This window comes from Oryzias latipes, chromosome 2 (assembly GCF_053564925.1).
Source record: "Oryzias latipes strain Hd-rR chromosome 2, Olatipes_Hd-rR_3.1".
Lineage (NCBI taxonomy): Eukaryota > Metazoa > Chordata > Actinopteri > Beloniformes > Adrianichthyidae > Oryzias > Oryzias latipes.
Window position 1 is genome coordinate 25,478,760 of NC_136238.1, and position 14,370 is coordinate 25,493,129.

The window sequence follows — 14,370 nt, forward strand, 5'->3', positions numbered from 1 at the left end:
AGGCTAACACGCTAACGACCGACTGGTCCAGAATCAAATATGGGCGGGGCTTTTGCCACCCGCAGAAATCGTAGAGAAAGTGTAAGGGGCCATACGATTGGCTAAAAGCGAACCCGCCTGCTTTACCAATGAGTTTGATTGACAGATTCACTAGCCAATGGTGACATTAGTTGACCCGCTCCGTCAGATGAGTCTCAATATTCACCGTAGAAAAATCTCTCACACACACGGGGAGATTCACAAATGAGAACGGGATTTTGAATGCACAGTCTGCAATCCGAATGATCTGTGAGTTCACATCACATGTGTAAATAAAAATCATGTTTGTGAAGCACTTACTGTGTATTTCTGATACATTTATTGTGAATTTCTAAAATGTTTTTTGTGAAACACAGTGTGCACATTTGTGAGAAACACTTATTGTGCATTTGTAAAACATTTAGTGTGCATTTGTGAAACACAATCTGTGTGTTTGTGAAACACAGGGTGTGTATTTCCGAATTTATTTTTCACGTTTGCATAAAATGACATTTGTGAATCGGAGCGTGTGCATTTGTAAAACAGGTTGTGTGCATTTCTGATTATTGAGACTGAATTAACTCCATAGAATCCAACCCATGTTTCAGATCAACACTCCAAGTTAGAATGAGACGAAGAAGTGCAGTTCTCCATCAGTCCACCGGGGGAGCTGCAGCACAATAACTGTCCACTTGATGCTGAGAGAGACAGTGGAGCTGATTTCAGATCAGTTCCTGCTGCAGCTCTGACACTCATCTCCACTTCCTCTGATTCCTCCATCACTCTGCTCTCCACCTCCCAGGAACACCGTCCAGTCACAACATCTCTGCAGACCATCCATCCTTCATCCAACAGAGGCAGCTTAGACTCAGAGGTTCAGAAAATGGATGGATGGATGGAGGAATGTTGGTCTTCAACTGTTTGACTTTTTCATTCTGAAATAGTTTTCTTTAGGTCTAGTCAGAGAAATATGGGAGTTCTTTTCATCATATTTGCTGCTTCATTTGATTGACAGCCCCTGCTGAACACAATTGAAGTTTTTCAATGAGTTGAGAAAAATGATTGAAGTTTAAAACAAAACTAAAAAAAGTTTCTGTGACTTTCAAATCTCTGTCAGAATCAAACACCAGAACTTTGGTTCAACAAGATCTTTTCATTTCATCCAATTAAAGGTCACGTTAACACAACTAATCCAGTTTGTTGACTTGACTTCAACTTTTAAGGCCTCTGAGGAGAGGAGGCTGTCTCCCTATAGACACCTATAGACTTCTATAGAAATAGAAATACTGATGCATTATGGGAAGAAATCCATTTGTAGTTGGATTTGGATCTTTTACCGCACCACAGTTGTCACAAATGTCAATGAAAAGACCTTAAAATGAGGCTTTGAACTTGCTGCTGACAGAATAGTCCATTACTACAGGAGGACGGGGGGCGGGGGTAAAACCCTTTTAACTGGACAATTTGATGTCATTTCATTGTTTTTTATTTTTATTTCCAGAGTTAAATAAAAATGGTCATTACAATATTTCAGAATTATTTTATGGATTCAGATTGAAGCCTCCAAAGTGCTGGGGGCCCCAAGTCCCCCTCCCCCCCCTCAGTGGTGGACTATCATAAACAGCAGAGAGGAGAGGCGGAGCCTAAGTGCTGAATTAGCTGAAATCATTGAATTGATGTCATTCCTGTTTCAGCAAAGTCCTAAAGTCCATTTTTAGCAATTATTCATGACAGGAAATGAAACCACGTGGTAGTGCCTTTCCCCGGGGAGTTTTCACGTCTGATGAGGGTTTTTACATCAACTGAATGGGATTTTTGTGATCCAGAACATTTGACATCTTTGATCAAGAAGAACCAATTGGAGCTTTTCTGCGTCTCCACGCTTGTAATGAGCTGTTTCCACCAGCAGGGGGTGACAATGTTCAGCTCCTGCTCCAACTTGAAGCAGTGGTTGGAAAAGTGACGTCACATCCTCCATGTTTCTGGAAGAATTGATGAAGATATGAGCCCTTTATGTCACCTGGGCAAATGAACTGAATTTGTTCTTTGTTAGATTTGATTCTGCCCAGCCACCATTCTCCCTCCACTGGGGATGGAGAATGGATCCAGTCACCCCCTCTTCACACCTTTCCAGCTTAGGCATCTGCAGCTGTTGACACCTCAGCACCAAGCAGTCCTTCCTCCAATTGGAACAAAGGAGAACAAAGGCGATGAAAGGAAACAGGCCCTGACAACATCACCTCCAGACTCCTCAGGGAGTGTGCAGACCAGCTCTGTGAGGGGGGGCTGTTCATATTTAATATGAGCATTAAAAAGAACATTAAATTGCATTGGTGGAACTATTACTTTGGCATCTTCAGGAGCATTCCAGTTGGTTTCACTCATTAACAGTTTGCAGAGATCAAAGATCATTTCATTGCAGGGGTGTTGTCCTTTTGGTGTGCACTCTTCATTGCTGTGTTTTTTCATGTGGACAGGCGTAGCTACTACACATTTTAGGAGGAGACTGGGTTGACGTTTTTGGTCCCCGTCCTCTATCTATGCAGGAGAGGCCTTCACCTTCATGCTGCTCCCTATTTATTTTAACAAGATGGACTCGTCATTCAACGTTCATCCTAAACAGCTAAAACGCTTTTACTAAAAACCAGCTCCGACTTCCCAAATCTAACCATTACATTTCTACAGAGAAAAGTTCAATGACCTTCCAGCTGTCCAAGAGTTTATCAGCCCTGCGCCGTCCAGCAGGTTCATCCAGGGGTTAATGCGAGGGTTTCTGGGGGAGTGGGGGTGCCTGGTTAATGCTGCGTTCTCTGGCTTTTGGAAATGTGCATTTACTGATTCATCCATCCTCTCTCTGTGAGTCTCTGCAGAGTTTTTCTGCAGCTGCTGGTTTTTCTGCAGCAGCATCAGAGCCAGAGAGCCAAAGAAAGTGGAAAGTCTGAGAAGGAAGCAGCTCTGAAGCTCTGCAGCTGACGGTGCAGCTTCAGGACTCATGAGGAGGAGCACACTGCACCTCCTCTTCCTCCTCCACCTTCCTCTTTGAGGCAGCAGAAGTTGCTCCAACTCCAGCTGGACCTGGATGTTCTTACAGACCATGTGGCCTAATGGACAAGGCGTCTGACTTCGGATCAGAAGATTGAGGGTTCAAATCCCTTCATGGTTGGAGGCAGAACATTGTTTCTAGATCAGCAGTTGGTGAAGCTTCAGAGACTCACAAAGTGAGACACCTGCTTATGAGGTGCCGTGTAGGACATTATTCAGAATTAGCATTCATAAACACATGTGTAATCTCTCACACACACTAGTGAAATGCTTGTATACATACAACTGAAAATGTATTCATTCACATACACATGTGAAATCTCTCACACACACTACTGAAAATGCTCTCACATACACAACTGAAAATGCTCTCACACACACTACTGAAAATGCTCTCACACACACTATCCAAAATGCTCTCACATACACATGTGAAAATTTCAATAGAAACGGAAGGCATTTCAGTAGAAACAACGTTTTTTTTTTTACTTTATTGTTAGAAACGAAGCATTTCAGTGGAAATGAACCTGTGTCCGAATTCCTGCCCTGATCCCTAACTACTAAAACCCTATATAGTGCAGAACTATATATAGTTCTCTGAATTTAAAAGCAATTCAGACACCCGTACTCAGTACTTTTTTCTTTTGGGTGTTGTTCATAACGCGCTTGACACGGAAACAAAGTGGCGCATTACCGCCACCACCTGGTCTGGAGGCGAACTACTCCTATTTAACGCGGAGAATGACACTTATTTGTCAGAGTAAAAACATAATAAATATGAACATTTTACAAAGACTATTTATGAATCTGCTGTGTTCTGATCATGGAAAACGTGACTGATTTATAAATAATTAAATTACAAACACTTTGGTGCTGATTTAATGTATTTGTTCATAAATAAACCCCCAAGTTATTTTTTCATGCCAATATTTATTTTGTTTTTGTGCCGCTGAACGATTAACGGGCTCTTGCAAGGAGGCATTTTTTTCTGTAGTTTTCTTACACCTTACTGAAAATGGCTTTGAAAATGAATTTGTCCGTGTTCCTGGCAATAATTCAACCGTTTTTCGTGAGATCAAACTGAAAACGAGCAGATATGCAGCATCACAGGACGGCAAGGACAAGCAGACATCTCAGAAGATTTCCTCTGGATGCCCTGACCAGACAGAATAACTTGTGAGTTAAACTTAAAGCTATTTTTTTAAGTAAAACCTAAACTTTAACTTAAACTTTGTTACTAATCATGCTCAAGGTTACACAGTCTGCTGGGTAAGAGTTTAACATTCTTTTTCAAGTGAGTTGTGTAGTCCAATTACATGAAACACTTGTGAGTTCAAAGTTTAGAATTTTTTATTCAGAGTCAAACCATATCACTTGTTTTAAACAAAAACAAAACAAAAACTTTCATTTTTAAAAGTTTAAATGAAAATCCAAAAACCCAGCCAAATAAAAACCACGAGATTTTCCAGAATTAATAAATACTTCATAATCTAAAATGTAAGACATCAAAATAAATAGAAACATTAAAAAAATGTGATTTAATTTCCTCAATGAAATAATTAATATTGCATTTTCCAGGGTCTTCCACGTCTCTACTGCTTTACCAACACAAAGGTGTCTGTCCTGGCCCTTTACGCTGACGGTCAGTCCGACACAAGACTGGATTTTCGGTTGACCCGCAGGACCATCGAGCATCTGGGTCGATGGTCCTGAAGCATCAGCTTCGGGTTCCTCACACTCTGGGGGGTCACAGGAGACTGACGTCCTGGTGTTTCTTTTCTGGCTGGCGTGTGGCACATCTTACAGTGTGGTAGCCAGAGTCTTTGACATGACACGGTCCACCGTGAGCGATGTTGTCCACAGGACGGCAGACCGCATCCTCCAGCTGATGAGCAGGGTCACCCAGATTCCCAGTGGGAATGAACTACCATAAGTCGCCTCTGGATTTTAGCAGCTCGCTTGGTCTTTCTCCTTCCAAAGGGTCACAAGGAGCATTGATGGCTGCCACATAAGAATAAAGGCCCTATAAGATAATGCAGCTTGTTATTTTAACAGGAAGCTTTTTTATTCCATTAAAATGCATGCTGTATGTGACTCTAATGCCAAATTTATAGATATTTTTGTTGAGAATCCAGGATCAATCCATGATTCACGGGTTCTACGTAAAAGCCCAATTTATGTAAATCAAACAAACCCACCTGAAGGATCCTTTTGGGTGATGGTGGGTATCCCTGCATTGCACATCCCATCATGCTGCTGACACCCTACAGGGAACCCATGAGGAATGCCATTGAGGCAGTTACAACCAGAACCACTCCAGAACACGCTCTGTTGTGAAGAGAGCATTTGGCATGATAAAGATGAGGAGGAGAGCAATATTTCTGAGGGCACTGGAAGTAAAACCAACCTTTGCAATGAAAATCATTGCCTGCAGTTCAATTCTGCACATTCTGTGCATCAGCAAAGGCGACTGCTTAGCCACAGATGTTGAGCCACAGCAGGACAACACCAGGAACATGCAGGACGAGCAGAGTCACGTCCGTCTGCAAGGACAAATCTTTGCTTTCCTTTCAGCTCCAACTGTGACACACATGACTCTAGAAGACCAGGATTATTGTTAACATGTATAAAAATAAATATTAACATATAAAACGAAATTCTAAATATGTACATCTGATATTTATATGAAAATCCTTTTAAGATTGTTAAAAATTGCTCAGATTTAAATAATACATGTAAATTATTCATTTTTGTTCATACATTTATTAAACAAATTGGAAAAACAATGGCTGCATTACATTTTAGAACAATAATTTCAACTCAAGTAAACTTAACAGACTCTCCTGTCGCTGTTCCTCCCTTCTAGCCCTTTCCTCCTCTCTCTTCTGGGTCTTTAACATAGACCTTTAACCCAGTACGACAACGATTAACCGTTTATTAAAATGAAGTCAAATCTGATCATATGTCTCTACCCATCTGGCACGAGCTAGCTTGAAAACAAACAGGCTATCTTTCTCCATCCGCAAATGGATCGGATTTTCCTCATCCTCGTCTGTCCCTACATATATGAACACATTTAAAACATGTGTTAATAACTTGTGACTACGGTTAGAAGTCACTGCTTTTTGATGTAATATCTAGCGTTTGTTTTTAGCCTTCGGCGCTAATTCGCGTTAGCGTTAGCTTTAGCATTACTGAAATTGATGAGCTTCAAAACAATCTAGGTTGTTGATTGAGGAATATAACATATTAAACACATCATCTTTTTTTTTTTTTTTTTTTTTTTTTTTTTTTTTTTAACTTGTCCTGTCCAACAGCTAGGCAAACAGATGAGAGCTGAGGGCCTCTTGTGTTGGACATATTTTATTTTAACAAGAGGGGTTATTCATCTTCAGACAAACCAAAGGTATGTCTGAATAAACCCCTTTTGTAATTGAGGCCAAACTTTATTAATTTCAATCATGTTTGAAAATCTTTGGTGTTGGACCGGACGGAAAAGGAAAGAGGGGAAGAAGAGAGAGGGACGTTAGAGAGAGGGGGGGGTAGGAGGGTGATAATAGGAGGGGAGGAAGGGGGGTAAGACCATGAAGCAGCATAGAGCAGGCAGGTTTACTGGTTGTTTATCGTTACGGTACGGTTCAAATGTAGTACAAAAAGGGCGGGGCCTGTTCACACACACTCAAATATTATCAACACACCTGCTAGCCGCAAAAATGTCCACATGTCAACATGCACACAAAACAGATAGTGTTCACGAACGCATACCTATGCCTTTAAACCAACTAGTGTGAAATCTTTCATTCATTCAATCATGCAAACTATTAGTGCAAAGGTGAGCTAACACCTGTGCTCAGGTGAGTGTTTATGTTCTTCTAAAATGGATGGTGGAATGTGAAAAGAAGGAGGAGGAGCGCCCAGCCACCCCCACACCCATACCCCCGCCGCAGCAGCAGCGGCAGCCGGAGCCCCCCCAACGCCACACGGGAACAGGCAGGGAACAACCGCCCCCCGGGCGACCAAGACCGCCACCCAGGCCAGGGCCAGCAGGACCGCCGCGAGGCCCCCAGAGCCAGAGAGCAGGGAAGCGCAGAGGGAAAGAGAGCGCCGCCCCAGCCCAGCTAGGAAAGCAGCCCCCCGCCGCGCCGGAAGAGCCCAACGCAGGGCCCCACCGGAGAGGGACGCCCACAGCCCCAGACGAGCACCCCACCACCACCCAGGAGTTCCGGGCATCCCCCCGCCCCGACCCCAGGTACGAGCCAGGACCCCCCAAGGGAGACCCGCTCCGCACTCCAGGCAGCCACCCACCCGGCCCACGGTTGGTCCAGGTAGGAGCAAGGCAGGGGCCCGCCGCCCCCGCCCAGGAGGGGGGAACCCCGGGGAAAAAGGGCGGCCCACAAGGGATGTTATAAATATGGCCCGACCAGGCTCGGCCATGTTGGAAGTTTGGCGGGGCCCAGCGTCCAGGGGCAAGGACCAGGACCCACCCCCCAGGGACACGAACACCCCCGGCTCAGGTGTAATATGAACCCCCCCACCGTGCGGAGAGAGCACCGCCGGGCCCAGGGAGCCGGCACCCAAGGGACACGGCCGCCATCGCCAAGGGGCCCGCACCCCCCACCAGGGAAGGGGTAGGGGACAGATGGACCCAGGTCCCACCTTCCTTGTAAAATGTGTGTGCGTGTATGGGTGTTTGAGAGGGTGTTTGTGTGCATGTGTGTGTGTTTATGTTTGAATGTATATATTGAAGGGGGAGGGGTGTGTGTACTAAGGGGGGTGCAGTTAAAATTGGCGAGTAGGGCACTAAGGGGACATCTCCTGATTACTCACAGTGATGTCCCCTCACCCTCCACACCAAGGGGCCCTAAATGTCTAAGGTGCGGTTAAAATTGGCGGGTAGGGTGCCAGGAGGACATCTGCTGCTTGCTTGCAGTGATGTCCAAGCACCCCCCCTACCAAGGACCCTACATGTCTAAGGTGCAAATAAAACCGAAAGAGGGGGGGCCCACTCCATACGGCAACCATAGGAGGGGGGCCACTCCCAAGTAGCCCCCCCCCCAAGGCGCATCGCAGGCTAGACCCCCCACCCCCTCACCCTAATATGAGGTTATATAAGGAAGGGGGTAAGTTGGGGACAGCTGGTAGACTGTCCCCCGGTGGTCAAACAGCCGTCCCCCAGCCCACCCCCAGCAAAGGGGCCAGGGCCACCCAGCCCAGGGGCCCACCCCCGGAGGCGCCGACACCCCAGGCCCGGCACCACCCACCCCACACAGAGAGAGAGGAGCCAGAAAGCGTCGCCCCCCCCCCGGAGCAAGCCCAGGCCCCCACCCCCAGACGCCGGCCCTAGAAGAGCTCTGGTCAGGCCTCGACGGGACCGAGGAGGCCAACCGGCCGAGGCAACCACTGATTGCCTCAGCGGAGACCCCGACCCGCTAGCCCCCCCTGACCCGTACTAATAATGGGCCCCCCCTCCCCCCCAGAACGCCCCCCCACAGGACAGGGCCGACAAGCCCCCCACCCCACCCCACCCCAGACCCCGCAGCCGAAGCGGGTGACACCCAGAGCGACCGGGGGCCCCGAGAGGGTTGTCCCGTCCCGTCCCAGAGCCAGGGAAGGGCCGATCCCAGCCCCAGGTGCAGATGGGCAGCCCATCCGGCGCCGCTGGGCCCCCCCCACCCGAGCAGGGCCCCCCGCCAACCCCCCCCAGCACAGGCAAAGGGACCACCCCCCCAAGCCAAGCCAGACCACCACCCCACCCCCCCACCACGCACCCCCACACCCAAGCCCAGAGGACCACGCAGCGCCCCAGCCCGCCCCACCCAGGCACCGGACCCGACCGCCCGACCAACGGAGCCCCCCACCGCCCCCGCCAGGCACCGGAAACCCCGACCCCCACCCCAAACCACGGCAGAAGGGAGAGGAGCAGCGACGACCAAGCCCTCCACCCCCTAAGTCATGGAGTCAACCACAGGAGACCAGAGAGACTGAATTCTTTCAAAGTTACTTGAGCTTTGGGCTGACATTTTTTCCAAGCTGATATGATCAAACAGCAGATTTCTGTGTTGACTTATGTTTATATTTTTCTTGTTTTTCCAATTTATTAAAATAGTTTTTTTGGCAATACAAAGAGTTATGAAAATGATAGATGCTAATCCTTCTTCTATATCGATGGCACTCATGTCACCAAGCACACAAAGTGACGGTGAGGCAGTGATTGAAACCTTAAGCCAGACTGATAAATCGGCACATACCTGCTGCCAGAGAGCCTGGACAGGAGTGCAGAACCACAGTGCGTGCATGTAGCTGTCGGGTAGATTATTATCACAGTGCTCGCAAATGTCTGAGTTACTGAGACCCATCTTGAACATCCTCTGTCCAGTGTAGTAAATTCTGTGAAGAGTTTTGAGATGGATTAGCTGCAGATTTGGACTTTTTGTCAGTTTAAAGGTGTTTAGACAAAGTTCTGACCAGAAGCTTTCATCTGTGCTGATGCTCAAGTCTGCATCCCATTTTTTTGTTGGAAGGGCAATATTGTTATCTAAATTACATAAAAGTTTGTAAATTTTGGAGAGAGTTCTATTCATTGAAAAATTAATCAGAGTGGTAACTACATCTGGTAGCTTTAAATCGTCGTCTTTAATTTTATACTTTTTAGTAATACTTGATTTAAGTTGCTGATATTCCAAGAAGTTATTTATTCCATGTTTGTCTTGAAGTTCCAGGGGGGTTATGAATCTTCTATCAATAATTACGTGCTCTAGTTGTTTTATGCCCCCTGCTTGCCAAGCTGGGAAGTGAATCATTTTTTTGTTAATAAGGATGTCCGGGTTGTTCCAGATGGGTGTCATTTTGCACGGTTGAATTGATGATTTTGATATTTTGAGAAATTCCCACCAGGCTGTTAAGGTGGCATTTTTATTAATGCTTTTGAAACAATCCTGTTTTTTAACTGTTTGGCTAATAAATGGTAGCTGTGACAGGTTGATCTTTCCACATAACACCTGTTCCAAGTCTAACCATGAGTTGGTTTCTGGATTATTTTTTAACCATTTTAAGATATATTGTAATCTATTTGCAAGAAAGTATTTGTGGAAATTAGGTAGTTCTAATCCTCCACAGCTTTTTGCAGATTTTAAAGTTTTTAGACTAATTCTTGCAGGTTTGCTGTTCCATAAAAAGCTTGATATGGATGAGTCTAATGTTTTGAACCATTTTAATGGCGGTTGTGTGGGAATCATTGAGAAGAGATAATTAACTTTGGGTAAGATTTTCATTTTAACCGTGGCTACCTTGCCCATAAGTGACAAAGGCAGGTTGGTCCAGCGTGTTAGATCGTCCTGTATGCTTTTCAGTAATGGGGTGTGGTTTAGCTGCACCAGTTCTGATAGTTTGGGGGAAAAGTAGATACCCAGATATTTGATATTTCCTGTTTTAACTGGAATTGTGAGTCTTTGTTCCATATTCCTGTTGAGTGGTAATAAAACAGACTTATTCCAATTAATGGAATAGTCTGATATGGAGGAGAATTCATTTATGATCATTGCTGTTTCATTTACAGAATGTAAATTCCTTAAAAACAGTAATATGTCATCCGCATAAAGACTAATTTTATGATGGCTGTGTTTGGTTTTTATTCCTATAATGCTCTCATTCTGTCTTATTGCTGCAGCTAAAGGCTCAATGAATATAGCAAAAAGAGAAGGAGAGAGTGGGCAGCCCTGTCTGGTTCCTCTTCCAAGAAAAAAACTGTTTGAAGTCTGTTTATTAGTTCTAACTGATGCATTGGGGTTGTGATATAATATTTTGATCCAATTGATGAATGCTTCTCCAAAACCAAACTTATGGAGGGCAGCAATAAGGAACTTCCAATTAACTCTGTCAAAGGCTTTTTCAGCATCCAGCGATAGTACCGTCATTTCCTGGTTTTTAATGGTGGCAAAGTCTATTATATTAACTAGTCTACGGACATTATCATCCGAGTGTCTGCCTTTGATGAATCCAGTCTGGTCGAAGTGAATTATGTGAGGAGTGATTTTTTCTATTCTCTGTGCTAGTGCTTTGCAGATAATTTTTACATCTGCATTGATTAGAGAAATAGGGCGATAGCTTGAAGGACTAGTGGGATCTTTGTCTGGTTTTAGAAGAAGAATTATGTTGGCTGAGTTCATGTTAGGTGGCATTGATTGGCTCTCATTGATAGATGTGACAGTTTTATAAAATGTTGGTGCCAGTTGTTCCCAGAATTCTTTATAAAACTCAGCAGGAAAGCCGTCAGGCCCTGGTGCTTTACCATTAGGCATAAGTAACAGAGCTTCATGAAGTTCAGACGGCGAGAGCGGAGAATCTAAGTTTGTGATTTGATCCTCATTTAGCCTGGGTAGGTTTACATTATTAAGAAATGAGTCAATACTTTGCTCTGACGAACACATCATCTTAAGTATTTACAAATATATTTTACAACAGATACTGGATATTTTTTAATATACTTACACGTTTCGGTGGTTTTCCTTGCGCAACCGGCTGCCATTTTCGAATGATTCAGACGAATGATTATCTCGCGATAATCAGCCAACTTCCGTTTCTACTGAAATGCCTTCCGTTTCTGTCGAAAATTTCAGTAGTGTGTGTGAGAGGATTTCAGTAGTGTGTGTGAGAGGATTTCAGTAGTGTGTGTGAGAGGATTTCAGTAGTGTGTGTGAGAGGATTTCAGTAGTGTGTGTGAGAGGATTTCAGTAGTGTGTGTGAGAGCATTTTCAGTAGTGTGTGTGAGAGCATTTCACATGTGTATGTGAGAGCATTTTCAGTAGTGTGTGTGAGAGCATTTCACATGTGTATGTGAGAGATTTCACATGTGTATGTGAATGAATACATTTTCAGTTGTATGTATACAAGCATTTCACTAGTGTGTGTGAGAGATTTCACATGTGTATGTGAATGCTAATTCTGAATAATGTCCTACACGGCACCTCATAGCTGAAAGGCTTTTTTATTATCCAGTAAGGCAGTGGTTCCCAAACTTTCTGCAGGGCCCCTCTTTCTAAAGATTAGAATATTTTCGAGCCCCCCCACACTGACACAAACATACAAATCCTTTGTTTCTAAACTCCACTGCGCCCCCCCCCCCCCTGCAATACCTCCGCGCCCCCCAGTTCGGGAACCACTGCAGTAAGGGAAGATGTAAACATACAAAATACGTCATTAGACAGATGTGTTTTTGTCTAGTTGCATTGCAGGTGTTGTGGCTCTATAAACACTCCAGTACAGAAAGAAAACAGACCAAAATTTATAAATGCGTGAAAGAAAAATAAACTTCCTGGTTGAGTGAACGTCAAAATGAAAAACAAAAAGACAAAAAAAACAGCTGCTACTCTTGTTTTTTTTTTTAAAGACACAAATGTGTCTTCCACGCCCCCTGCTGGTTCATCAGCGCTGTGATCAAAAATCCCACACCATCACAGTTCTAGCCATAAAGTGAAAGAGAGAGCATCAAGACGACTAAGCTGGCGCATTGAGGAACTGAGTGAGGAACTTTACAACTGCACAGGCGCAATTCTAACCAAGTAATCCCGCATTTTACAACTACCTTCTATCCTAACTGAGCGGTGATCCTACATGGTCAATTCCCCTTTGCACGTTTGCTTGGGTTTGCGTGCAGTGTTAAGGGGTGCTTTCGTCACTTGGGGGGTGGTGTTCAGGGGTGTGTTTGTCACTTGGGGGCAGTAACCTTTCTGGTTGATCTGATTGGCCGAAATTTGCTGGTCAAATTATTGAAGTTTTATAGAAAAAAAAACGGTGGCTGTAACGTGAATTAAAACGTTAACAGATGCAGTGATTACATGAATAAACATGAAAAAAACTTACAGCACAGAAAAACCCGCTGCACTTTCTTTTTAATCCACGTTACACCCGCCATTTTTTTTATTAAAGCATCTAACACAAACAGGAGTGGCGAACAAGTTTGATACAAAAAGCAGACATTTCTAACTGTGAGTCAAAGAGCCACACCATGAACGCGCAGCCATATTATTTACCAAATATTCCTCTCCTTACTATACAGCAGCACTGGACTAAACAGCCCAGTTTCAGTTATGGGTGTTTTTTCTTAACCTGAAAACATACCGGTAAAATGCTGGTGTGTGTTTTAAAAAGGCAGCGGGAGCAAAACTGCAAAAACCGAGCTTGTTGCTAAATTGCTCCTCAGCAACAGAGGTTGTTTGCTAACCACGCCGACGTTCCTTTTGTCAGTATTCAGTGTTTTTCATTATGTTCAGTTCCGGCCATGGATGCATGCATTCAATTTTCACAGTATTTCATTGAAAAACAGGCAAGTTATAAGAGTATATAGGGTTTCATCACTGCCATAAAGTGAAAGGGCGTAAAGACAACTGAGCGGGTGTATTCAGGAACAGAGTGAGGAACCTATCTCAAAAATGCCCCCTTAATCCCGGGCTCAAACACAGGTGAGCGGGCAAAGGGGAAGTGACCACTGCAGGATCACCGCTCACTTAGGATTGCAGACGTACAGTTGTAAAATGCGGGGTCACTCGGTTAGAATTACGCCTGCGTGGTTGTAAGGTTCTCTCACTCAGTTCCGAAATACACCTGCTTAGTTGATTTTGCGCTCTTTCACTTTATGGCAGCCATGAAACGCCATAATAGTACACCACTTTTAGGGAGCTCATTACGTGGACAGAATTTCAAATCTACAATTTATAATTGCCACATTGTTTCCACGGTTGCTTCCTATTGACGCCTGAGAAGTTGCAAGACGATTGATAAAAATCCCAAGGAAGAGGTTTCGTTTGCATCTGGTCCTCGAGGTGCTCTTTTTTTGAAAATTCAAGATGGCGGCCTCTTCCTGGCATCAAAGGTCGATGAAACTCCAGAGGTGATTGTAGACTTAAAGTAATGGCATGAGTGTGATATTTTGTGAAAATCACAAGGAAAAAAAGTTGAGTTATTTAATAATGTGGAAAAACATGAAAATCTCCTCAGATTATTGTACAAAATGGCTGCCAAACCGTAGGTCATGTTGCCATCCCATAATGATCATAAAACTTATGTTGTAGTCCAAAGCCTTGTTAGCATTTCTACGTTTGAATGGTGTCTCTAGCGAAAAGTATGTTGAAGCTGTAATAAATGAAGTGCTTACCCCTCCCTTACTCTGGTAGTGGTTGGGAAGTATATGGGGCACAGACAGCTTTCCATTGCAGCCTGTTGAATAGCGGCTCTGGTCTTGCTACCGCGTTAAGAGTGACCCAGCTCGCCCATACTTCCTTTTCCTGTTCTCATGCCGTCTTCCTCTATGCCCCA

General features: G+C 44.5%; 1 long non-coding RNA gene and 1 other non-coding gene across 4 annotated transcripts; one reads left to right on the plus strand and one right to left on the minus strand.

Annotated features, from left to right (window-relative positions):
- The first annotated feature begins 3,108 nt into the window (after positions 1 to 3,108).
- On the plus strand, positions 3,109 to 3,181 carry trnar-ucg (transfer RNA arginine (anticodon UCG)). The gene has a single exon. It is a non-coding gene; the product is annotated as a tRNA-Arg (tRNA).
- Positions 3,182 to 4,392: 1,211 nt separating this feature from the next.
- LOC144988066 (uncharacterized) lies at positions 4,393 to 12,170 on the minus strand. Of its 3 annotated transcripts, none has more exons than XR_013651835.1 (4): positions 11,548 to 12,170; positions 5,468 to 5,657; positions 5,259 to 5,388; positions 4,393 to 5,083 (listed from the first exon to the last, which is right to left on the minus strand). It is a non-coding gene; the product is annotated as an uncharacterized LOC144988066 (long non-coding RNA). The 3 variants fall into 3 exon arrangements; XR_013651834.1 differs by lacking the exon at positions 11,548 to 12,170 and adding an exon at positions 5,900 to 5,918; XR_013651833.1 differs by lacking the exon at positions 11,548 to 12,170 and having other exon boundaries at positions 5,468 to 6,319.
- Between the last annotated feature and the right edge of the window lie 2,200 nt (positions 12,171 to 14,370).